Here is a 25,587-nt window from a genome sequence, read left to right as displayed (position 1 = left end):
TGTTTTAATAAAACGTCCAGAAAAGGCGTTAGATGACCAGGAACATGGTAACAGAAAAACAACGTTTACTTTTTGAGTGCTCATCACTTGGATACTTTGTTTTAGAATCTGGGTCTCTGGAGGGACCCCTTTCAACAAGAAAAACATGTTGCGCGTCCGTAAGAGAGTTCGGCCACAAAGCAGGATCCCTCCAATCACATAAATCATATTTAGAACACGGGTCTGTAACATGGTCTTGCTCTTTGGCTTCCTTTTCAATACCAGCATCATCCGTCTGTAAACTCTGAACCTCCTTCAGAATGCCAGATGTTGATGGACCGATGAATGATGTTTCAGTTTCTCTGTCTGAGGGTCTTTTGTAATAATCCTCATCCTGAGTTGGTAATTGCTGCATGTTTGTATCAATTTCAGAGTCACCTTGTTCATTTTCATTGGTCTGCTCATGAGTATCATTCTGCTCATGGATATCTTCATTTTTTTGTTCTTCTTTATGTTCGTCAGCGCCTGTTTTACCTAGTGCATCAGCAGTACTCTGGCCAGAGGATTCTCCATCTTTAGGTTTCCCTTGGGTGATAAAGTTCAGGATTGCTCCTTCCTTTGACACTACGAAAGCCTGCTGAGCCACCTTTCTCTTTCGTTTCGAATAACCAGATTTGTGTACTCTAATTCTCTTCATTTTGCTTGCAATGCAGCGGGCGAGGCTAGCAGTGGGTAGGGAAAAAAAGAAGACAATCAGCAGTGGCGGCTGCTGAAAGATTTTGATGTGTCATTTTTATTTTCTTGCAAAAACAACAGTTGATGGACAGAATGCAGAACAATGTCATACATTCACCCCAGTACAGAGATCTGGGCCTAAATCCATCGTTTTTTTGCTCACCACACCACCCCAGTTCAGACATGGCCATATGCAAATCAGCCTTGACCCTGTGCCTCATGGGAACAGTCCAGCCCGAACTGCCAAGCCATGTCTTCCCTGGACTACACAATGAAGGACCAGCATACCTTAATGAATAAGTGAATTTCCACCAACCTACCAGGAAAATATGTTCCAGAACCATCTCCCTAGCAGCCACCCAATGCAGCCGCTGATAAAACAGTGGAGGCCGCTACTTCTCCCACCTGGCAGTGAAGACCTGAAAACCCTCCCCCTGCACCTCAGAGCCTCACCATCGCTCCAGCAGTTCAGGAAGGACCACAAGACCTCGCTGTTCAACCAACAAGCAGCATGATCCAGCAGCATGAATCCCACACCGCCTCGAGACCCTTATGTGTGAAGCAGCTGAGCTTTACAAATCCTGACTGATTGATAGTAATTACCCTTCCCACTACATGTATGACACATTATGAGGACTAGCCACATATGGAAGGTTTATTTGAAGAGTGTTATAAAACTATAGGGTAGATCATGTGACTTGGCATACAATGTCTGTTTTCTCAGTCCACTGAGAACAGTAGAGCCTGGAGAATAGTTCATGATCTATTTGGGAAGTGACCTTAGCAGGAAGAGAGTAAGCTACCTTGAAATCATGGCACACAGAGACCTGTCTCAGTACGTCACTAACTGATCCTGAAGACAGCCTACAGGTAACCAAAGACTCGTCCACTTTACCACATTGTCAAAAGACAAAATACAATATATTTAATTAAGGTTTCTTGTATAGTGCCATATTCCAGCAACCAGTTCTTCTCGCTTTCAGAGCACCTATTAAACAAGGATTAATTACAGTGAGTCCTAAGGCTATGAAAAGGCACTAGAGGTTCACTGAAGCAAAATTAATGTGCAAGGAACATCCAGTCAGGAGACAACTTTCAAGCAGACGTACGAATCACTAGCACAGCGTACCAACGACCCCATGGGCCGTGGCATAAGCAAGGAAAATGGCCCCTTTGGCTGCTGCTCAGGAAGTAAAATATAGCAATTATCAGGGTTCAATGGGCCCCTGAGGGTTTTGGGTCTCAGTACCACTGTACTTGCTGAACCAATGGTAACTATGCCCCTAGTATGGACAGAGAAGGCTGCTTCACCAATTGCAAACTGAGGACTAGTTAAACTAGTTTTCTCTGCTAGTCACATGACAAGCACTGGAATGTAATTAAAGAAATGATCAAGAAACCAGTCTCCTACCAAGGTCTCTGCAAAAGGGCATTAGATTGAGTTAACATGGGTAGGCACTGCCATCCTATTCCAGGCGTCCATCCATAGGTGCTTGCATTTCATGTCTGCCTCCACACCATATAAACAGATATAACCAAATGCAAAGTACATTCGAACACTCGATGTTTTAAAAGATTTGTGCAGGCAGATCCACTCATTAGATCACAAGTATCAGCTTCATACTCTGTTTTCATGATTGTTGATAAGTAATTGTAATCATTTTAATGAATCCTTAACATTACGTCTAACACCTCGTACCCTGCTCTCCTCTTCCCCCCAATACGACCGTGCCTCCCAAGTTACACCTCCAAAAGTCACCATGCCTCCCCTCAGCCACAAGTAAACACCGCCCCTGCACTCCTGACTCACTCTTCCCTCAACATACAGCGCCGATCTGTACCACTCCCTACCCCTGGCGCATGGTGACCACCTCTCTGACCCGCGCCCTCTCAGAGATGAATCGTGAGAGAGACGCTCTCTCTCACGATTCATCATGCCCTCTCTTCCCATGACCACCAGAATACCTCCAGCTCGCCACCTCACATGGATTACCTCCACCCAGACCCAAAGCACACACCATCTACAATAACATCCTCACCCAACCTTATTTATTTATTTATTTATTTTGTCAATTTATAGGGCGCATCAGCTACCCAACAAGGGTTTCCCGGCGCCTAGACACAGCTAGTTTGAGGACCGAGGAAGGGATGACTGTTTAGTGATTATTGTTCATACAGCCAGGTCTTTACAAGCTTTCTGAACCTACAGTAGTTTTCTTCCCTCCGGATACCGGGGGGAAGTGTGTTCCACAAGGAGGGTCCCAGATGGGCAAAAGATCTACCACCTGTTCTTGCACGTTTAAACCTTGGTATGCGGAAGTAGGCTGCTGTCTGTGACCGGAGGTTTCTCTTGGGCACATAGAGGCAGGCAAGAGATTGAAGATATTTTGGTGCTGTTCCTGCTTTTATTCTGAACATGTAGTTCAGGGCCTTGAATCGGATTCTGCTCTCTATCCTGAGCCAGTGAAGATTCCGACGATGGTTTGAGACTCCAGAGTTCTTCGGTATGTTACAAAGGAGTCTGACCGCAGCGTTCTGTGCTACCTGTAGTCGACCTATCACAGATTTATTTGCGCCTAGATAGAGGATGTTGCCGTAGTCAAGCCTTGATGTAATAAGGGCATTGACTACGGTCTTTTGCGTTGACACTGGCAACATCCACAGGATCTTCCTCAACCATTTAGCTATGGTGAGACACAGGCCGGTAACTTTACCGGCCTGTTTGTCCATGGATAAGGTGTTGTCCAATATAAAGCCCAGATTTCGAGCATGGGGTACCGGGGTGGGAAAAATGCCCATCTGGTCCGGCCAATGTGCAGGATTCCAGAGAGCTTGATCCTTGCCCAAAATCAGTATTTCCGTCTTGTCGCCGTTCAATTTTAACTGGTTAGTTGTCATCCAGTTCAGGATTTTTAATAGTCCTTCCTTGAGTAACGACGGGGAGTGGGGACAAGATTCAGATAGGGAAAAAATGATTTGGGTATCATCGGCATAATTCATAAGCGTTAGACCTAACTTTTCAACGAATTCTGCCAGAGGTTTAAGATAGATATTAAAAAACAGAGGGCTCAGGATGGACCCCTGAGGCACTCCATGTGATGCAGGTAGGGTGTCTGACACGGCTTGTGCAGATGTGATCTGAAAGGTTCTATTAGCCAGGAAGGATTTGATCCAATCCAGAGCCTTCCCTCTTACACCATTTCTGTATAACTCTTTAATAAGCGTTTCATGAGAGATGGTGTCGAACGCCGCACTTAGGTCTAATAACACAAGTGCAACCGTCTGGCCTTGATCAAGGAGTTTTCTAATGTGTTCAGTGACACCTAACAGGGCGGTTTCAGTCGAGAAACCAGCCCTGAAGCCCGATTGCGAAGAATGGAGTAGGGAATTTTCTTCTGCAAAAGTGGCTAAAGTAAAGTGTACGTGTCTCTCAAGACATTTAGAAAAAGCAGGGAGCAAAGATATAGGTCTATAATTGGCCATTACTTCTGGGTTAGCAGTAGGCTTTTTCAAAAGGGGCGTCACCATGGCATGCTTCCATATGGCTGGGACAGTGGCGAGATCGAGCGATAAGTTTAAAAGATTGGCAATGATCTCCAAAGACTGGTCATCCAACTTCTTAATAATTTTAATAGGGATGGGGTCCCTAGGGGAGCCGGATTTAACCGTCTTTAGGATTCCTTTCAATTTCTCTAATGAAAGAGTAGGCCATACTTCCAGTAAATTTTCACCCAGAGCAATGGGCTGAGGAAAAGAAGGGTCAGAAGGAGGGGGAGGATCAGAAGCCGAATTTTTTGTCTTGATGTCTGAGATAATTTTATCGATTTTCTCAGTAAAGAAACAAGCTAGCTCCTGGCATTGTTGTGTGCTTAATGGCGGAGCGACGGCTGAGGTATGTGCGCCCGCCAATTCCTTAACTTTGGAAAAAAGAGTTTTGGGCATGTTAGTTGCTTCTATAATTGTTTTAGAGACAAAAGCAGCTCTCGCTTTTGTACAGGCAGCATGATAGTGATTTCTGGCTTCATGATAGCTTCTTTTGGCATTAGGATCGTACTTTTTACGCCATTTGCGTTCTAGCACTTTACATTTTGATTTTTCTATTTTAAGGCTGTCGTTAAACCATAGGGCTGGAGGACGATGCCTACTCCCTTTGGTGCGAGTAGAGGGCAAGCAATTCTTATTTGCTGCATTTGTTAGCCAGTTTTGTGTTTCTATTGCTACGCGGTCCATGTTGGAGTTTAGTCTAGGAGGGTTTTGTTTTAGTGCCGCGTTTAAAGCATCAATATCGACTGACTTCCAATTTTTCCTGAGAGTGACATCAGTGTTTTGTTCCAGCCTGGGGGTGGGTGGAAGAGTAATGCTAAAATTAATAAGATGGTGATCGGACCAGCCGGAGGGTATGGTGGCAATATACGTAAGTTCCCTGATGTTGGATATTATGGGGTCCAACAAATGGCCCGCTATGTGAGTAGAGCTGGAATTTAATATGGACAAATTGAATGCAGCTAGGTCTTCCAACAGATTAGAGCATGAAGGGATAGTGGAATCTTCAAGATGTAGATTTAGATCACCCAGCAGGGAAAAATTGCTTGATGACATATAGTAAGGAGTAATAGAATTTGCAAAGTTAGATACCCATTGAGAAGGGCTCCCTGGGGGTCGATAAATCAAAAGGCCTGACATTGTAAAATTAGGGTTCAACGAGATTTTGAAAAGACCCGCTTCACAGTCTGGAATAGATACAGATTCCAAAGTGCATTTAAATTCTCTGTTAAAAATGATAGCAATCCCACCCCCTACTTGATTTTCCCTATCTATTCTGACAATGGCATAGTTATCGGGGAGGGCAATAGCAACATCCGGGCCGGCGCTGTCATGCAGCCATGTCTCAGTTAAAAAAACTGCGCTAGGACTTTTTTCTGCAAGGAGATTGAAGATATCATGCTTGTGTTTGGGCAATGATCGACAGTTTGTGCTGTAAAAAACGTATGTTGGCGGCACGTTTTTACGTAGCAGTTTGCATTTCCTGTGTCTCCTAGATGGATCGGGGTGGGGTTGGTAAACGGTGGTGGATAGATTACATTCGGAACACACATGAATTCCAACTTTGTGAAGGTTGAACAAAGAGCACTTCAGATTGAGGTTGGGGCGCAACGCTTTCAAAGCAGAGGACGTTCTTACCAGCCTAGAGGGTGTAGTTGGAGTAGGAGCCTCTGCCTCGTGCCCCGTCCTGGCACGGACGGGCACAGACGGGCACAGACGGGCTAGTCTTTGGCGTGTCTTCGGCGTGCTGATGGTGTGCCCGCTGCGCTCGACCGCTGCGCTGTCGAGTAGTGAGCATGATAAAGAGGGGATAGAGGAGTGGGCGTGGCTACGTGGGTGGGCGTGGCCCCGAGTCACGTGGGTGCAGAGACGCTGAGAAAGGGATTTTGTCTTCCCCCTCGGCGCAGTTACTTCCCCACGCCCCCGGCTCCTCACCCCCACGGGCTGGGATACATTCCTACGCCTGATCTGCCCTCCTCCCCAGGGCTCCCCACACACTCGTCCAATGGCTCACCTTCCCTCGGGTTCACTCTGCAGTGGCACACGCTGACCTCCTCACTCCCCCTCCCCATGCCCTGACCCTCGGGCTGCTCACCTCGCAGCTGGCACCAAAGGTTGCACACTGGCATGCTATCTTCTGCAAGGCGGCCTTTCTTGCCCAGGGTCTCTAGGCGCGCCGGTGCATGGCCTCGGGCGGTCTCGGTGCTGCTCGCTGCACGCCGGGCACGGGTGCTGCCACCCCTCCTGCCGCCAGTGATGCGTGGTGCTTCTGTAACCCCTTCGCTGCAGGACTCGTGGGCACTGCGCATGCGCGCGCATGCGAGCCTCTGGAGGTTAACTGGACAGGGGTCACGTGCGCACTGCTCCTTATAATTAGCAGAGTAACCTACTTGTGACGCCTTTGGTGGACGGTGGCGTGAGAGTAGCAGGGCCAGACTGGCCGTAGCAGGCACCTGGCGTTGCCCCAGTGGGCCACCAGGGTGGGGGATGGTTTTGGACCTATGGGGGCCGTTTTTGTTGCTGGGGGTCGGTTTTGTAGCATAGCTGTGACATCGTCCCACTGTAACAAAAGCAGCTGCAGTGTTTTCCACACACATCCCACCCCGCGGCCCGTCCGACTCAATTGTCAAGGCCGGTTTGCATTCCCAGTCTGGCCATGGAGAGTAGGGACAGTCTTCTGAGAGAGAGGGTTGCAGAGACGTGTACTTAGGCCACTACAACCAAGGACAGTACACATGCTGTCATGTCATGTTATTGTCCTTATTTTTAACAATCGTTGGCTACAACGGATGAAGGAGACTCTTTGGGCCATATTTATCAACATTTCACTCAACGCAAAGCAGCAAGACTCCTTGCTGCGCTGCGTGAAAGGGAGAGGGCAGGAATGCAATATATTAAAGAAGATATGCCACATTCCTGCTCTGGTGCACAAACTGCTGCCTCTCACCCAGTGGTGGCCGCTACATAACAAAGTGGTGGGGTGGGGGTTGGGGTAGAGTGTGGGAGGGGGCGCGGGGGAAGGGTGGACAAGAGACCATAATAATAATAAAATGTTTTTAAAAAGTTAAACTTACCTGCTGCTGGCCGCCTCCCATGTCGCGCCTTGGTGCTGGGACTTCCTTGTCAAAACAGACACTGTGACTTTGTCACCGATTCTTTGCAGCGTGGGGATTGGCCTGAGCGGGCTAGAAAGTAGCTCCGCTCAGGTCAGGGAGTCTATGGGATTTCTTTAAACCGGCTGTTCAATACAGCAGGGTTAGAGAAACCTAAGTGCTCATGTGTGTTGTGGTTGGCCTGAGAAGGCTGGCCAAACACACCTAAGCACTTAGGGAGTGCACGTAGCACTCCTCCTCCTCCCCTCTCATGCCTGGGCCTGCCCCTCTATGCACACACTTGCTGAGCCAGCAGCTTAAAAAAAAATGGTAATGAAATATTGTTTTATTTTTTTGCGGCTGGCTCTGAGCCAGAGGGGGATGCTCCTTCTATCACCAACATAGGCACATGGTTGAAGGATGTCTGCCTTACACATCGGTGGCTCCTCCACTATGGCGGAGGAGCGGCATCTCCACAAAAACGGCAGGAAGGGAAAAATAAAAGGGCACTCGTTTTATTTTTCCTTTCCTGCTGAGTCTTGGGGGCGGGGCCTGGTAGTGACAGGCACTGATGCGAATGGTAGTGCACTCCCATCACTGCGCATGATGGTTTGGCCAGCCGCCCCAGTGTTCTTAGTGTAAGTAGAAACATTATCAAGGCTTGATGAAAATATTTACGCAACTGTTATTCATTATGAAAAGCATGTCCATGAGAAGGTCAGAAAAACAAACATGTTAGGTTAAGTCAGCATTCTTTGTTCATGTCAGCTTTGGGTCAAGCAATGTCATTTCAGCTTTTCAGGACTATAGATATGGTTGTCTACTGCAATTTTGTTTTTGCATTCAAACACACTTTATTTTTGATTAAAGCCTACATGTTAATTATGCATATTTATTATGAACTGTATTATTTTCTTAATTTTAATCAAATGCTTCCCCAATTACCCCTCCTGATGGTTATCTAACCATCACATCGATTTCACTCTCATCCTCAGTTGAGTCCTTCCTCTTTCTTTCTTTTTAAACTCTCAGATTCCTTCAACCTTTTATATTAGAAATTGATTTGATCATTTAATTCTAATTCTCTCTTTATCTGCATGTGTCTTTCTCTGATTTGTATTCAACTTTTGATCCCTTTGTAAAATCCTAATAAGGTTATAAACGAACACCAAACATTAGTATGGTACTAATATAGCTTTAATAATTGCTCCTCATGTTGTTGTAAACCAATTGCCTATGGCAGTAACTCCCTTTCCTAAGCTTCCTGAAACACTAGTGGTTTCTAATGAATCTAATTTAAGTTTCTGTGCAGAAATGTTCTTTGTGAATTCTAATATTGTCTTGCTCTCGTCAGGGTATGTATCTACAATAATGCTGAGTTTTCAGCATCTTGCAGACTCTGCCTTTTTTCTGTGAGCAACATGTCTACTGCTAAGAGGTTTGGAAAACTATTGATCTAATAGCCACTAATCATGTATTTACAACTAATAAAGCTCCAGAAGTACTGGGTGCCAGTTTGTCTTCTACTAATGAGAGTTTTCTAATTTTCTCATCATTCGGGACCACTACTACTGGCGGGATGATTGCTCAAAAAATATCTCCAATTAATTGTATTCTTTCACTTACACGACATGTATGTCTGTGTGTGGATACATCTTAGGAAACTGCAAAGCTAAATAGCAAATACCCTCCCAATCAGCTGGTAATTGGAAATATGCATCCTGTCCACAAAAAAAATAAACACTTGGAATGACTGTTTCTTCTCACTGTAAAATTCGCCATGTATCTCCGATAATTCAAATGTGTGTTGACAACTACTGATTCCCACATGGCTATTCGACTTTGGTTTTTCTCCTTCTGTAAACACATCTTTTACCCTTTTGTCTCCTGTCTAATGTTAATGTTGGATAAATATTTATCCTATTAAATTCATCTTCTTTGATTTTCAAAATGTTTTTCAAAATGTCTTCCTCTCTGTTTTTACTATTTGAGATGTTTTTACTTCTCCCTCTAATAACATGATAAATACTTTTTCTAAAGGTCTCATCAAACAGGTTAAATTGTTTTCAGATGCCTCAACAATGTCTATAAGCATGGATGGTCTAAAATAATACCAAGCTGTGTCCATAAATTCATGTTCTTCTATAATGGTGCTTGTAAAAGAAGAAGGTCGTAATTTGAATACATTATTCAAAATAATCTCGTCTATATAAAAAGCTTGAAAAATACTATGTGATTACATATGACAAAAGTATGTGGTGGTATGTCACTTTCTCTGCAGCTGATGAAGGCAAATGTGCACAGACATAACATCCCCATGCATCCAATTCCTGTCTGCATTCTTGAACTAATCCAGAATAAAGGTTAGTAGAATAATCTTATTTATTGTAATTCACTAATGACTCCTTTAATTTTTTCTCATCTATTGTGTGTGTGGATGTTGCAGTTTCAGGAGTAGATATAGGCTTTTCTATCTTTGGTGTTCAATAAAACCCTATTAATGTTGTGGTTATCACTGACACTATTCCTAATAATATAATACCCATACCAATTTTGCATCTATGACTGGTTAGGAAACACATGTTTGCCTACAATCAGATCGTTAAGCAAAAATATAGCGGAAAGAAAACAACAGTTAGTCTTCAGATTTTTGATTTTTCTTTTGCAATTAGTTCTTTCAGCTTTATTTACAGCAGTCTTTGTATAGACATCCCTAACCTTACTCGGTCTTCTTCTAAATGAATTATCCCTACTCTCCTTCAGCAGCCTTGGGCCTAGGGACATCTTCTTTAAATAATAATAATAATAATAATAATAATAATAAAAACAAAAAGGAATTAAAGGAATTTTATTTTTCAGTTTATGTTGCTCCTATTTATTAATGTCACTCAACTTTGGTTTCCTTTCAGAATTTTGTTCAAGTAACTTTGTACCAATTATGTTTTTAATGTGATGTCATGGTGGCTCATACAGTTCTGATCTCAAAGGAAGCAAGTCGTCCACTAGCATATTTAACACTTGGTTCGTCTAGTATGTCCATACAGGTACAGAATACCTCTGACAATGTACTTTCGCTCTTTTTGATCTCCTTGGTGTCCGTTGATCTCCTTCTTCTGTGTCACTTATTCCACCGGATTCTGTCTCCTCAGCAATTTTTGGCAGCATGCTTTCAACTGACACACTTGATCTCAGTTTCTTCTGAGCATAGTTTTGTCGCCATTCAACATTGCAGGGGACTCTTCTTGATCCAGTAGTTGTTCCTTTACTCGGATCATCTGGTTGTTCAGGTGGTGTCTGAATTGTTTTCTTAGGTTGAGGTCTTGTCTCTTCTTCTTCAGAGACTTCAATGCCACTTTGTAAAATCACAGGAACCTGGATTGGTGTGACTGTCTATGATTCTTCACCTCTCTCTTTTCTCTGCTGTTGTCTCTCTTGCAGTATAACTTTTTGTACTTGTCCAACTTGTGATGGTTCTGTCACCAGTGCTCTTGGTTCTGGTTCAAGGAACACGATCTCTTCATATGGCCTTCTTACTCCCTGAGTGTACGATGCATGTACCCAGTTTGGTACTCTGGTACACATAACAGCAGTGTTCATGATGAGAATCACCTTCAATGGGCCTATCCATCTCAGTTCCAAGCATGATTTACAAACGTGCTTCATGACTACCACCCAGTCACTGGGACTGAGGTTGTGGCACTGTTCTTGACGTGGATATGCAGTGACAGCTTCAACTTGCTGAAAACCAGAACATACCATATCAGCCAATCCTTCACAGTAATCAAGTATCATCTCGTCTGTGATGTCAAAGAGTGCACTCGCAGGCACAGCATGCAATCATATTGCACATCCCATCAATATCTTATGAGGAGATAATCCAGACTTCCTGTCAGAAATACATCAGATACTCATGAACACCAAAGGCAAAGCATCAAGCCATATCAATGATGTGGAAGCACAGTCTTTCGCCAATCGGAACTTTATTGTTCCTTTGAGCTGTTCAACAATTCCGGAGGCTTCAGGTCGATAACTACAGTGTAACCTCTTTCCAATCTGTAATGCTGCACAAATCATTCTTAGGACCTCATTATTGAAATTAATCTCACGATCTGACTCCAGAGAAACCGATAATCGACACCTGGGTAGTAAAACTTTATTTCGACTGAAAGGCCATAAAAGTGCAACAATAAATGGAAAATACAGAACGGAGCAAAAATTACTATTCACGAAGTACACAGTATTAAAAAGCCACGGGTTGCCGGTATGAGAATACATTAAGAATAAAGACAAATAATAATCAAATAAAATACATGGTTATGTAGCATCATAAAGCAATAAAATGCTTTTGACATAAACACATAATATGACGGAATATAACTAAATCCAAAACTGCAGTTAGTTTTCAGAGGAGTCTGGAACAATAATTAAAGCAATGAAACAGGAATGAACACTGATACAATTTAAAACTTCCTTGAGCCCAAAGTGCCAGAATTAAGAGGATTGCATGTTCAAGTAAAGGTTCAGAAAAAGGATAAAAACCTTGATTAATGTTCCGCTATATGCTCTGACCACTATCATAATTGGGACTGTATATCTAACCTACACTTGGCGAGGAGCCAATAGTCCAATTGTGGCAACCAGAAAAAGAAACAGAGTTTGGTACCTAAAAGTGGAAATCGCAATAGCAAGGCTAAGTGCCAAGGTGTCTTTCTGCATTGCCAACGAAGGAATGGGGCTCAATGAGGGCGTTGAGGAACTAAAGTGCAACATATTGTAGATGATGGGTTAGTTAGAGACTCAACTACTCTTATAAGGTCGAATAAAGTGCATCAGAGTTCAACACAAAGTCCAGCAATATTACTATAGCTACATTAATGAAGTGAGAAATACAGGAGTCCAGTAAGTTTCAAGGATTTAACAAGAAATTGGAATATCAGAAGAACAGAGTCTAGGGAGTATAGACCCGCATGTGAATAAAAATCTACTGATGGATGGTAAGGATTAGATATAAGCATCCTATGAGCCACCAGCAATCTGTCAATTTCCGAGTTGAGGCATAAAAGACAAATCCATGTGTTCCTTGGGCCCGAATACAAAAGGGCAAAACATTGAAAAATGGTCAATAGCCTCATGTTTGTACCCACACAGTTTGCATTCAGTTGTCAGTGAAAGGACTTGGACCATTTGCTAGCAAAAGACATCAATGGGACAGTACCAAAGATACATTTGATGTATAAGCTGTTTGTCAGGGAAGAAGTGATCTCATCAAGATAAGCCTCAAGTTTAGGGACAGGTTTGGAAGACAAAAGTTTGAGTGAAAGGGAGCCCAGATTATATGATTGATGCCACTGGGCTAATAAAAAGTCCCAGTAGGTTTCCTTTAAAATGGCTTTGTAATTAAAAGTAATACACTCAGGGAAGGTATAAAAAAGACCCCCACTTTTGTGGACCATTCCCTGAGGTGGGTAACCCACTTAATCTTATTATCTGAGTCTAGACTCTTGGTGTCTAGCAGATCCTTTCTATACAGGTCCACAGTTTGGGATTGGACCACAGTCTGATTTAATAGAAAAGGGTTCTTAAGGCAGTGATGTGCTCTATACCTTTGTGAGTAGTAGCCAAGATAATGGGTAAGGTAGGGGTAGACTGAGACAATTTGAGCAGGGATTTAAGAAAGGTAAGCTCCTTACATTTTAACATTTTAAGATTTGTATTTCCGAATAGCTCAGCACCATAAAGTGCAGCTTTTTGTATTTTGCCTCAATAAATCTTCAGAGGTGGGAAATGGCCTGCAATTGGGAAGCTTTGTGTATTTTTAAAATTACAGCCAAAGCATGAGGAATCCTCAAATAGCTTTTCAAAATCTGGTGTGACCAAGAAAGAGAATTAGAGATCCTATCACGAAGGTAATCGAAAGTTTGAACCAGCTGCAAGGGAGTAGATCCTAAGGTAGGTTGGTACTTAAGTCTTCTATGGGGTCTGAAGGCCATAGGTTTGGTCTTCTGCGTGTTGATTTCCTACCCTCTTGCAAGTCAAAAGTCCTCAAATTTATTTAGAAGGATTTGTAACCCAGATGGGGTTCTAGCGAGGAGAAGGGTGTCGTCCTCGAAGGGGAGTGCAGGGATCTTACTTCCACAGAGCTTCAGGACGTCAGCCCTCTCCACATCAAGCTTATCAATTACACCTTTAATTAAGAGGGAAAATAGAGTAGTTGCCATTACACACCCTTGACGCACTCCCCTCTGTATGGAGATTTGATCAGTCAGAGCCTCATCTTACCCTCACACAATTAGATTGGTGAAGCCTGATTACGATGTTTAAAATACCTGGAGAAACACCCAGATCAGTGAGGACTCCCTAGAGAATGCCCTAAGATCAACAAATGCCACATAAAGATGGTCTTTAGAAAGAATCATGTATTTCCATACGATAAAAAGAAATTGAAGCACTTGATCTAGGTTTCTGAGCTTGCGCCAAAACCCAGCCTGGGGTCTGAAGGCCATAGGTTTGGTCTTCTGCGTGTTGATTTCCTACCCTCTTGCAAGTCAAAAGTCCTCAAATTTATTTAGAAGGATTTGTAACCCAGATGGGGTTCTAGCGAGGAGAAGGGTGTCGTCCTCGAAGGGGAGTGCAGGGATCTTACTTCCACAGAGCTTCAGGACGTCAGCCCTCTCCACATCAAGCTTATCAATTACACCTTTAATTAAGAGGGAAAATAGAGTAGTTGCCATTACACACCCTTGACGCACTCCCCTCTGTATGGAGATTTGATCAGTCAGAGCCTCATCTTACCCTCACACAATTAGATTGGTGAAGCCTGATTACGATGTTTAAAATACCTGGAGAAACACCCAGATCAGTGAGGACTCCCTAGAGAATGCCCTAAGATCAACAAATGCCACATAAAGATGGTCTTTAGAAAGAATCATGTATTTCCATACGATAAAAAGAAATTGAAGCACTTGATCTAGGTTTCTGAGCTTGCGCCAAAACCCAGCCTGGGGTCTGAAGGCCATAGGTTTGGTCTTCTGCGTGTTGATTTCCTACCCTCTTGCAAGTCAAAAGTCCTCAAATTTATTTAGAAGGATTTGTAACCCAGATGGGGTTCTAGCGAGGAGAAGGGTGTCGTCCTCGAAGGGGAGTGCAGGGATCTTACTTCCACAGAGCTTCAGGACGTCAGCCCTCTCCACATCAAGCTTATCAATTACACCTTTAATTAAGAGGGAAAATAGAGTAGTTGCCATTACACACCCTTGACGCACTCCCCTCTGTATGGAGATTTGATCAGTCAGAGCCTCATCTCACCCTCACACAATTAGATTGGTGAAGCCTGATTACGATGTTTAAAATACCTGGAGAAGCACCCAGATCAGTGAGGACTCCCTAGAGAATGCCCTAAGATCAACAAATGCCACATAAATATGGTCTTTAGAAAGAATCATGTATTTCCATACGATAAAAAGAAATTGAAGCACTTGATCTAGGTTTCTGAGCTTGCGCCAAAACCCAGCCTGAAGAGGAGACAAGATCTGGGCTTCATCTAGCCAGTCCTGGTGCTTGAGAAGGAGCTAGGAGCAAAACATGTTTTGAAGATTATCTAGCAGACGTCTGGTCCATAATGTTTTGGTTTGCTTCTGTCTCCCTTTTTAAAGATGGTAATAATGTGAGCCGCGGTTCAATTGGGAGGTAGATCTGCACCTTTGAGGATTTCATTTGAAAGTGAGTTGATGTAGGGGGCCCAGATGCCAATTTCGGATTTGTATAGATCGCCAGGATGGTCTCTCATCTGCTGAAATCCAAATGTCAATCCAAACCTGTTGTTCTTCCTTTGAAACATCTTCCTGCAAGCTCTTCCCATGTATCCACTACTTACAACAACAGCGAAAAAGCAGTGCCCTCTTCAGACTCATTTGTGTAAGTCCCATTAAATGTGTCGGCCACAAATGCAGAATACCGTTCAACTCCATCAGCAAATCTGTTTCCAAGTGAGACATAATCACTGTCTCTTCTGGGAGCTGCAAACTTTAACACTGCAACTTCTGTTGGCTTTTGCTGTGCCTCAATCAGTTCCCCATTTCTAATTGGGGTTCCAGATAAAAACATAAAACCTCTTTGTGGCCATAACTGTTCAAAAACATGAACCACACCAAAACCATATTGATTACCTGTAAATATTGTCACTCTCAATTTGGCTGATAGACTGCAAGCTTGTGTAAGGGCAATACGTTCTGCGACTTGTGCTGAGGTAATATATTGAAGCCATTAAACTTCTACAACCTCGTGAACTGTACAGACAGCATAAGCTGCTTTCAAGGTACCTTAGTTTTTTCTTAGACATGAGTCGTCCACAAAGATTACATTATCAGGCTCTTCCAAAAGTTCATCTTTTATATCTGGCCTTGGCTTTTTGCATAAATCAGTGATATCTAGACAATCATGCTCAACTTCATCATTACTATCGATCTCATTTACAGGTAGCCTCTTCAACTTCTTCAGCTTTTTCACAAACATTACCAGTTCATCCAACATGCATACTATACAAATACTCAAACAAAAACCTCAATGACCAAGACAATTGTGACACATAACCCTATAAATACTCATACCTCGATAACAGGAACCACCTTCGAAATGGCACCATATCAGTCTTCAATTTCTGTGATCTGAGCTAGGGGACTCAGGCTTTACTTTATCTCAGGGTTATGATTTCCAGCTCCTTTTCTTGTAATGAAACCTTCCCTCTGCCACTAAATTCTGTTCTAGTGACAGGAATTATTTTTAATTTAAAAGGTCTCAATTTACTTATATCACAGCTAATTCCACCTCTCTCTTGTATTTGTTTGTGATGTATCTTTGCCGTTGTTTTTGAGAAGATCAAAAGCTGAACATCACATAAACTATAATCACAATCATTAATCTATTTTCAGTTTTTAATGAGTTTGGTATGAGTTACAGGGTTTCAGTAATCCAATCTTTTTAGTAATTCATCATTTTTAGAGTCATCATATAAAGACTTAAATAGCAATCATTACTTTTGGCAATAATCAAAATCAATAATCAATAAGTCATAATAAACTGCATTAAGCACGTTCCATAAAGGAATGAAGACCTATTCTAATAATCGGGGAAAAGGTGTCAGCCAGAACCCACAAAGAGTTCTAATTCGAGAGAGTGAGAGAAAAGCATAAAGCTTCAGCATCAAAGTCAGCTCAATAAAGAGAGGTTCATGAAACCTAGCAGAGACTCAGTGTTCGTGACGTAAGGTCTGGGTCTGGGAAAATGAGTCTGGACAAGTGTCTGGAAAAGAAGTTAACCTACTCCAGGAACACTCAGTATTATTGACTACACCTTTCATTAAGTTTTGCAACATGTTGTTTATTCCATCTCCAGTCAGCGAACCATCTTTCAATGCTCTCTTGGGAACAGGCTTACTCCTCATCTTCTCACCAAGAATACAATAGTCTTGAGGCAACAATGTTGAGTGAAACGTTTCTAAGTTTGCAACTATATTTAATAATTTCTAAACATTTCTATGAGTCATTCGCCCATTCAGATCTACTTTCCCACATGTGAAACTACATTTCTAACTTTCTAAATAGCAAACTTATTTATTAGCTAAACAATAATCTAGGTAGAAGTTGAATCATCAATATAGCGAAAAGAAAATTATTTAGCACGCAACCAGTTATTTTCCTTAAGAATGCTGCATCTTCATATATGAACTCTTCATTACCACATTAAAGACACCTTTTTATCATTTGTTAACAGTATTCATAGTGTAAGTAGAAACATTTGCAAAGTTATATGAAAATATTCATGCAACTATTATTCATTATGAAAAACATGTCCACGAGAAGGTCAGAAAAACAAACATTTTAGAGTATGTCGGAATTCTTTAGTCATGTCAGCTTTGGGTCAAGCAATGTAATGTCAGCTTTTCAGGCCTAGAGAATACATATGGTTGCCTACTCCAATTGTTGTTTTTTTTTCTTCATTTAAACGCACTTTATTTTTCATCAAAGCCTACATGTTGATGTCGCTGATTCATTTTATATTGTAGGGGTGCATCACAATCATGTGTAATACGCAATTACATATAATCATGCAATTGGTGTTCGAATTGCAAAGTGTATTAATGCAATTATGTGACATGCGTTAGATTATGGATAAATGTCATCGAGAATTAACTAAGAAAATAGTTGTAAATAGTGAAAACGTTAACATGTGAAACTCGTGATGTGAAACTGATGTGGAGGATTTGAAGAGTTTGGAAAGGAAGTTGATCAATGGAAAAAAACGTGGATTGAGCGCAAGAGAGGAGATATATTTGGAGTGATAATACCTAGTTTGGGATTGGTTTTCAATGATGTCAAGATCAAAAGGCAGTCTACAATTGTGGATTAGATATCAGTTAACACGGCTCAGTCCTTGTTACACCTAGTTGGCGAGATGGTCTGGATAAGGGCCATGGTGATACAGAAACGACTTGCAGTAGATATATTATTAGCAAAAGAAGGTGGAGTCTGTTGGATGCTGAAGGTCCAACAGTGTTGGACTCATATCCCTGATAGAAGTAAAGATCTGAGGAGATATATTAATAACATCACTGACATACATTGCGAGATACAGGACTTGGCAGCTGAGGAAGTTTGGGATAAAGTTGGAAAGGGATCTGGAGCAGTTGGGAAATGGTTTGCAAATTTGGGAAGTGGAATATTTGGATACATCTTGAAGCCAATATTGATTGTAATCATCTGTATCATCGTCCTGGTAGGAATGATAGGAGCATACAACTGGTACAAAGAAAGACATTAGAGAACTCCTTAAGGGAAAGAGAGAGAAGGATGGAAAGACTGCAGGACAGTCATTATGAGAATTTGAAGCAAATGGAGGAGTTTAGAAAGAGAAGACTAGCTACGACATCTGTTTAGATTGGTCTATGCTGCAGGGATGTTGAAAGGTTTTGTGATGACTTAACGTCATCAGAGGGGGGAACTGATGTAGTGCAAATTTCATTTTACATTGTAGGGGTGCATCATAATCAAGTGTAGAATGCATCCACATATAATTATGCAATTATTGTTAACATGAGGTGTTAGAATTGTGAAATGTATTAACGCAATTATGTGAGGTGCTTTAGGTTATGGATAAATGTCATGGAAAATTAACATAGGAAATAGTTGTAACTAGCAAAAAACATGATATGAAACTGACATTATTTATTTATTAATTAAGTGTGACAAATCAATGTTCCTAATTAGTAGGTAAATGTAATAATTGAAATGCTAATAATGGTTATGCAAATTGTATTGTTGAAAGAGAAATGTCTTATGTTAGTTGAAATCCTAGGCCTAAAATGCAAGTCCCCGGAAACTCTCGCTTTAATGCTTAATAGTTGTATTTCATGTGCATTGCAGATTCAGTTCTTTCTCACGTTTCCATTGCAGGTGGAGAATGCATTCCTTAGGAAAAGTAATGTCTTTGTTTTACTAAGCTAGGCAAGGAGAGAAGAAGTTACAATTGTGTGTCTCGAGTCGATAAAGGAAGCTCATTGTGTTTCACACAGGAAAAGGCATGGAAACCAAGGACAAATTGTAACATGGGAGTGCTACCCGTAAATAACTGTTTGTTGGAATTAGTGACAGTGCGCCACTCCTTTCTTGTCTTCGGAGAGAGAGCATCTTAGAATGAGCCCTGTCGTGGAGAGACATCTTAGGGAGGCTCCACATGGTGACACCTTTTACCCTTCTTTCTGATAATGCTTATTTAGGGATGTTACCTTTGAGATAGAGTAGGGATAGATTTATGCTTTTCACTCACAAACCCTTGATGCAACGAAAATTGGGCTCATGCTTCCTGATTTTCTGTATTCTACTTCTTGAATTAATGATGCTGTTTTTGCTGCATTGTCTAAACTGGATGTGCAGATTTGGGTTCATGCTTATTCCTATGTATTTCTATACCTTTGTGTTGAGGTGTCTTTATGTTCAGTCATTCTTGGCATTGTGTAAACTAACTAACCTTAAGTAGTTGTCCGGGAATCATTATGTATCCAAAAGAATTACTGGCTGATTGACTGGTTTTCTAATAATTTTTCTCCCCTCTACACTTTCATGCTACTAAAAAGAACCATCGGAATGAGACTCTAGAACAACCTAGAACTTATGTTCAATGTTAATTCTGCATGTTTATTATAAACTGTATTATTTTCTGTCATTTGTTTTGTAATATTTATTTCGGCAATAAAACACAATTAATCATTAGTGAAATATAAATGCACAATAAAATACTCAGAATAAAAACATGTGCAAAGTGCCAAGAAGTACAGTAGCAAACTATCAGAAAGCCCTTTGTTGTCTGCAACTGAGAGCACATTTTAAGAAGGAAAAAAATGGAACAGCAGAGAGTGGGAGAATTTAATGTTTGCAGGTACGTCAAGGCCTCTGCACAGCTTCTTATATCACAGGATCAAATTCATGGGACTGACAACGTTATGGAGTAGGCCCTATACTATTTACAAACAAAGTAAAATGGAGCAAACTCATCACAGGGACAAATTAACACATTGGTGCAATTGAATTGACCAAATGGTAAGCTTTGTTGCCACCTAACTACGCCAGCCTAAATCTAGTAAACAGGACTCTGTCCAATGTGGTGTCTATCCAGGTCAAGTATGGCTCCATATGGGAAGTAGATTGTAGACTAATATATTCCTTAACAGAAATTTTGGCTACTTCAAGTTCCTCTCTGCCCAGTCTATTCCTGGTTATAAACACAGTATTGACCCAAGATAAATCTGCTTTGGTTAATACTCAGGGGGGCAAAAAGAGGTCGGGCACCCCAAATCGAGCATTTCCTGTTTAGCATAAGTCAGCCATGGGATATCTAGGCCTCTATCACTGGCAAGGCAATCAAGAATCACCTTCCTGTTCAGGCCTGCATGCTTGTTCACCCAAATGGCACACCTGGGTACCAAAGGGGCCAATTTAATAGAGTCCTTGATGAACAATATATTAGGCACATGATGAAGGAACATCCAGAAGTCGACGCAGAAACCTTTTGTCTCCGATCTGGAGGGCAGAGATGCTGGGATTGCCCCAAATGCCTCCCCATAGGTGAGGATGAGGAGACATTTGCTCCTAAATACTTTCAACAAGGGACCCATGGGCTTTTTACCAATGCACAAGGCTAAACTATAAATGAAACCAGTAGCACCTGAGAACCACTGGACTGTTTTATGCTTACAGGGGCCCTAATTGCCTTTGGCATCAAGAACTACCCCCAGATAAGAAAACTCCTGTGTGGAAGCTACCTGATGGCCTTGAACATAAACACTTCTTTGTTTCGTAGATTTGGGCACACAGGACGTGGTGTAAGTTTTAGAGCGGTTGGTAGTTAGGCCCAGGGAACGCATTAAAACTCACATTTCTGGGAAAGGGTGTTTAGACTCATCTGCATTCTGCCCATTATGACCACGTCATCCGCGTAAAGCAACGGAGGAACTTTATTCCTGCCCACCATAGGTATGTCCGCCAGAGAGGAACTATACTTTCCACTGTGGAGTCTCCACAAGGCCATTGAAATATAGCAGGAAGAGTATGGGGGCCAATACATAACCCTGAGGGATGCTCTACCCCAGCGTTAAACTGGGGGTGTTCTAGCCAGCAGGGCTGTACCTAACAGAAGCTGATAAGTCAAAATGAAGTGCATGAAGGAATTGAACTAGCCAGGGGTCCAACCCTAGATCACTCAACAGGTCCCACAGCCTGGACCTAGCCACGCTGTTCAGGGCACTAGATAGGTCCACGAAGGCCAGGCAGATGGAGCCCTGCTTGACAATGGTATACTTGCTAATAAACAGGTGTAAATTAAGACACTGCTCCCCGTGCCCCACCCCTCATGGCAGTGTTATAGACTCAGCGACCCAGGTCAACAAACGGTCCAATTCAACTCTCCTGGCAATTTTTATAGAGGAGTACAACAGAGATATTGGAAGGTAACAACTGGGGGACTGCGATCACCTTTTTTTAAAATGGGGACAATGGTGACTCTATGCCATGAGTCTGAAAGACCGCAGTGAATAAAGGCATTAAATCAATTGCAAAGCAATGGGGCCCACAGTTCCGGCGCAGACTATTACATGTCCATAGGGACCCCGTCTGGGCCTGGGGCCTTATTAGATGGAGACTTAGTGATGGCCTCACAGACCTCTTCCAGAGTAAATGTAATGGAGATTGGGTAGGCAACCTCAGCCTTCTGAGACACCAGCTGCATGTCAGAATTATATAAAGCTTGAAAGTGGCCCTCTCAAGCCTCTGGGCTGATAGTTGTAAAGGATGAGTTGTCACTAGATCCCAAGGAACTGACATCCTTGATGACCCGCCAGAAGGACATAGAGTCCTTTTTCCTACATGATTGTACCAACCTCCCCAGAGCTCCATTTTTTTTTCTTTATGCCTGTTTTTCAAAGCTCTTTTGTACACCTCTCTGTGTTCTTTGATTGTTTTACGGTCTCAAGGCATCTCCTTTAGGGTCCTACGCAGAGTTGTAGAAGGCTTTCTGCAGGAGGGGTCAAACCAGTTTACCCCGATTACTGCTGGCCTGACAGGTTTCATAAATAGGCCAGTAATGGCAGCCCCCAGCCGGACAAAGTTATTGGCCATTAGACATGGAACAGCCAGGTAAGTTAGACAATTATGAATAATGTCAATATGATTAGTAGACAGGTTTTTCAGCATCACCCCTTGGTCCATGTTCCTCCAGACTAGGCGAAGGCCCCGGGCCTTAACTGATAAAGAAGAAGAGGGGGATTCCACCCGGCCTAGCCTTATCCTTGGGCTAGCCAAAGCCTAACCATAAGGGATTATGCTCACTCAGTGCAGTGAAAATAGTGCCTCTATATGTGATCCATTTCCTAAGGAACATAGATGCAAAAATATAGTCAATATGGACCCATAGCCACTTCTGACAAAAGTTGCTTTTGAGCGGTAAGGTGGATCAATGGCTTCGCAAGCATTAAGGAGGTCAAACCTGTTGACAACATTCAGGAGAGCGCCTGCAACTCGAGGGCACCCCTTGTACAAGTTGCATTCAATATGGCTGACTCCTCGGTCTGGGACAAAGAACCAAGCTTAATGTTGAAATTTACCCTAAACCACAATATGGAACCCCAATCTCAAACATGCTATATCCGATTCAAGCCCTAAAAAAAAACTTGACGGCTTAAAGATATGGGACCAGATGTACGACCCACTAATTTGCAACTTGCAAATTGCGTCTCATTTGCGAATCACAATTTGCGACTCGCAAATTGGAATGTATAACAGTGTCTCAGACACTGTTAGCGATTCCTAATGGGGTCATAAATTGCATGCCTCATAAATATTAAATAGGCTCTCGCCATTTGCGACCCCATTAGGAATGGCTAGCACTCTCAGGGATGGTGGCCTGCTTGGGTCAGCAGACCACCATGTCTGGGACTGCTTTTAAATAAGTTTAATTATTTTAAGGGCAGGCAGTGGTCCCAGGGATACTGCCTGTTCTTAAAAATATTTTATAACATACTCACAAAGGGGAAGGGGGCCCCTGAGGACCCCTTTCCGTTTGTGATTGGTTTGCCACCTACTTGAAGTAGGTGGTAAACTGCAAGTATTTTGCAGCAGCAAATACAGTCGCAAAACAATTGTACATGGCATGGTGGCTCGCTATTAGGAAGGGATTCCCCTTCCTAATAGCGGGAGAGGCAAATGCTATTTTGCGAGTCAGTGACTCACAAAATAGCATTTGTACATGCCATCCCCCTTTGTTGCGGTCGCAAACGGGGGGATCTCTCGTTTGCGGCCGCAAAAAAGGGTCGTACATCTGGCCCATCATTTCTTATTTTTATTTCAACCCTTCCCCACAGCCATAACCTCGAGTTCACCAATCAATACAGCAATGTAGCCAAATGACAGGAAAACAGAAACTGCACACAGTTAAAGCAGGCACATTACATCATACTGCACGGGTAAGGAAAAGAGCCGAGAGAAGGCACAGAATGACCAGGTCAGCACTTAGCAACTAGCCTGTACCATTTTCTCTTTACCTAAGGAAAGAGCACACTGCAGAAAGAACAAGAAAGCAGAGTATTGTCAGCATTATAAGAACGCAAGTAACACCTACAGGGGAGGGCACAACTGCAATTTCCATAACCCAACTGGAGGCCATCAATCAGTCGGCACGGTATGCTATCTGGCTAACTGTGCTATAACTAGCAGGACAGAAGGTTGTAAAACATCATGCTGTGCAAAATTATTCTTCCAAGTTATTATTATTATTGTTATATCTCCCTTCCATATTTCAAACATGCATAACAATACACTGATCGCGCAAAACAGGCACAAACGCAGCATGCTCATTAGTTGCTTATCATTAATTATTTCTACATATCACACCTCCAGTTTTTATTTTAGCATTCAAAATTCCACTTGGGTGTTGTGGCTGAATCAAAATTGGATTAGATCTACCTGCCACCTCTCACCGCTCTCTGGGCACAGTTCCTCTGCTGAACTCCTGAGTTGGCAGGGCAGAGATAATAGGAGAAAGAGGGAGTGGTAAGTGAGAGAGGGAGCACCAGGGATGAGGAAGCATGGGGGAGGAGGCTCAGCGGATATAACCTTAGCAAAAGCGGGAGTGTGTGGGGGAAAAGGAACTAGGAGGAAAGCAGGAGCATCAGGGATGAAGAGATGGGGCAAATGCAGTTGGGGAAAGTGAGAAAGGAAAGGCAGAAGAGTGATGTCTCTGCAATCAGATGCATACACATGGTAAAGAGAAAGGGGCATGTGCGCCTGTCCAATACTAAAGGTCAACTGCTGCTGAACATATATGCAAAAGAAGAAAAGGTTTCCCGACATCGCTACTGAAAGACCAAGCTCAGCCAATCAAAAAGTAGTGTGACACCTAAATGCTCACCTGGTCAGGCAAGCAAAGAATTGGGAGGAAAGCCATCAAATCAGGAGCAGGGATTTGAAATAGACAGGAAAGCCATCCAGTTGTGAGCAAAGGAAGACCCAAAGTCCCCTCTGTGTAGTCTTGTATGTTATGCTATCTGTGAAAGACAGCTAAAGCTCTCTGTAGCACGACAGCAAAACATCCTCTCAGGGATCCTTTTGGCTCCATTCTGCTCCCATTGTTTGCATTGGAATCAATGGAAATCCCACATTTCCTTTCAGTACCTCTGTGTTACTCCCAAGGTTAACAGAAGTTCAAGGTGAATTGCACAGGGTGGGTTCTAAAAACTGAAACAAAATAGAAAGACGCACCTCTGTTTTAGAGAGAGAAGATGTGGCATCCCTGAGGGTGCAGCTCTCAGCCGTTCCCTGGTTAATGTATATATGGACCCATTGACCTCAGAAATTCAGCCGTGGGGTTACAACATAGCATCCAAAGCAGACTACACTCAGTTGATGCTTCCATTCCAACAACTGGATGGCACAACAATTGGTAACTTCCAGGGGTGTCTCTGAGCTGTAGAAATGCGAATGCATACTAGTTGTCTGCAACTGAACTGGAGCAAATCTGAAATTTTGGTATTTGGGAACTCTTTATCATTGGATATAAAGAGCTTATGGCCATCTGAACTGGGGATACCTCCAACTCCATCATGACTAGCCAGAAATTTGGGTGTACAATAGGACATGAAATTATCATTTCAACCACAGGTGCAGTCTACTGCGGCCATCTTTTTCTCCTTGCTTAAATCTTTGAAAAGGATGCTTGCATTGCTCCTAGTAGTGACACAGAAGCACATTATGCATGCTTAATAGCTGCTGGCTGAATTATGCCAATGTATTGTACTTAGGTGTACCCATGAAAGTACTAAACAGGCTGCAATGAGCACAAAATGCGGCAGCTCATTTTGGTTCTGAATATTCCCAAAAGACAATCTATCCAGAAAGGTTTGGAGCAACTGCATTGGTTGCCAGTTAGGCAGAGAATGAAGTATAAAGCACTAATGATTACACATAGGGCCACACACATATTGTAGCTTACATATCCTTTACAAAAATATATTTCCATTTGTGTACATTTTCTGTGATAAACTCCAATAAGGCAATATTTTTATTAAGAATATGTAGGACATACCATTTTCATTGTTATGTTAGATAGTCTGATGTCATACAAACCGAATGACACTTTCGTTGATCGGGTACTCTGTCACAAATGTGACTGAGTACCCTGTCGCCAAACCTTCGATCCA

The 25,587-nt window shown here is 42.5% G+C and overlaps 1 long non-coding RNA gene across 1 annotated transcript in view; it reads left to right on the top strand.

Moving 5' to 3' along the window:
- LOC146821661 (uncharacterized) overlaps positions 1 to 25,587 on the top strand; it is a 79,385-nt gene that overhangs the window by 30,103 nt on the left and 23,695 nt on the right. The window contains exon 2 of the long non-coding RNA XR_014962751.1: positions 9,631 to 9,712. This is a non-coding gene — a long non-coding RNA (uncharacterized LOC146821661). The remainder of the gene's footprint in view (positions 1 to 9,630; positions 9,713 to 25,587) is intronic.

Source organism: Triturus cristatus, chromosome 6, assembly GCF_964204655.1.
Source record: "Triturus cristatus chromosome 6, aTriCri1.1, whole genome shotgun sequence".
Taxonomy (NCBI): Eukaryota; Metazoa; Chordata; class Amphibia; order Caudata; family Salamandridae; genus Triturus; species Triturus cristatus.
Note: the sequence above shows the minus strand (reverse complement) of the source record. Positions and strands in the feature narration are given on the sequence as shown.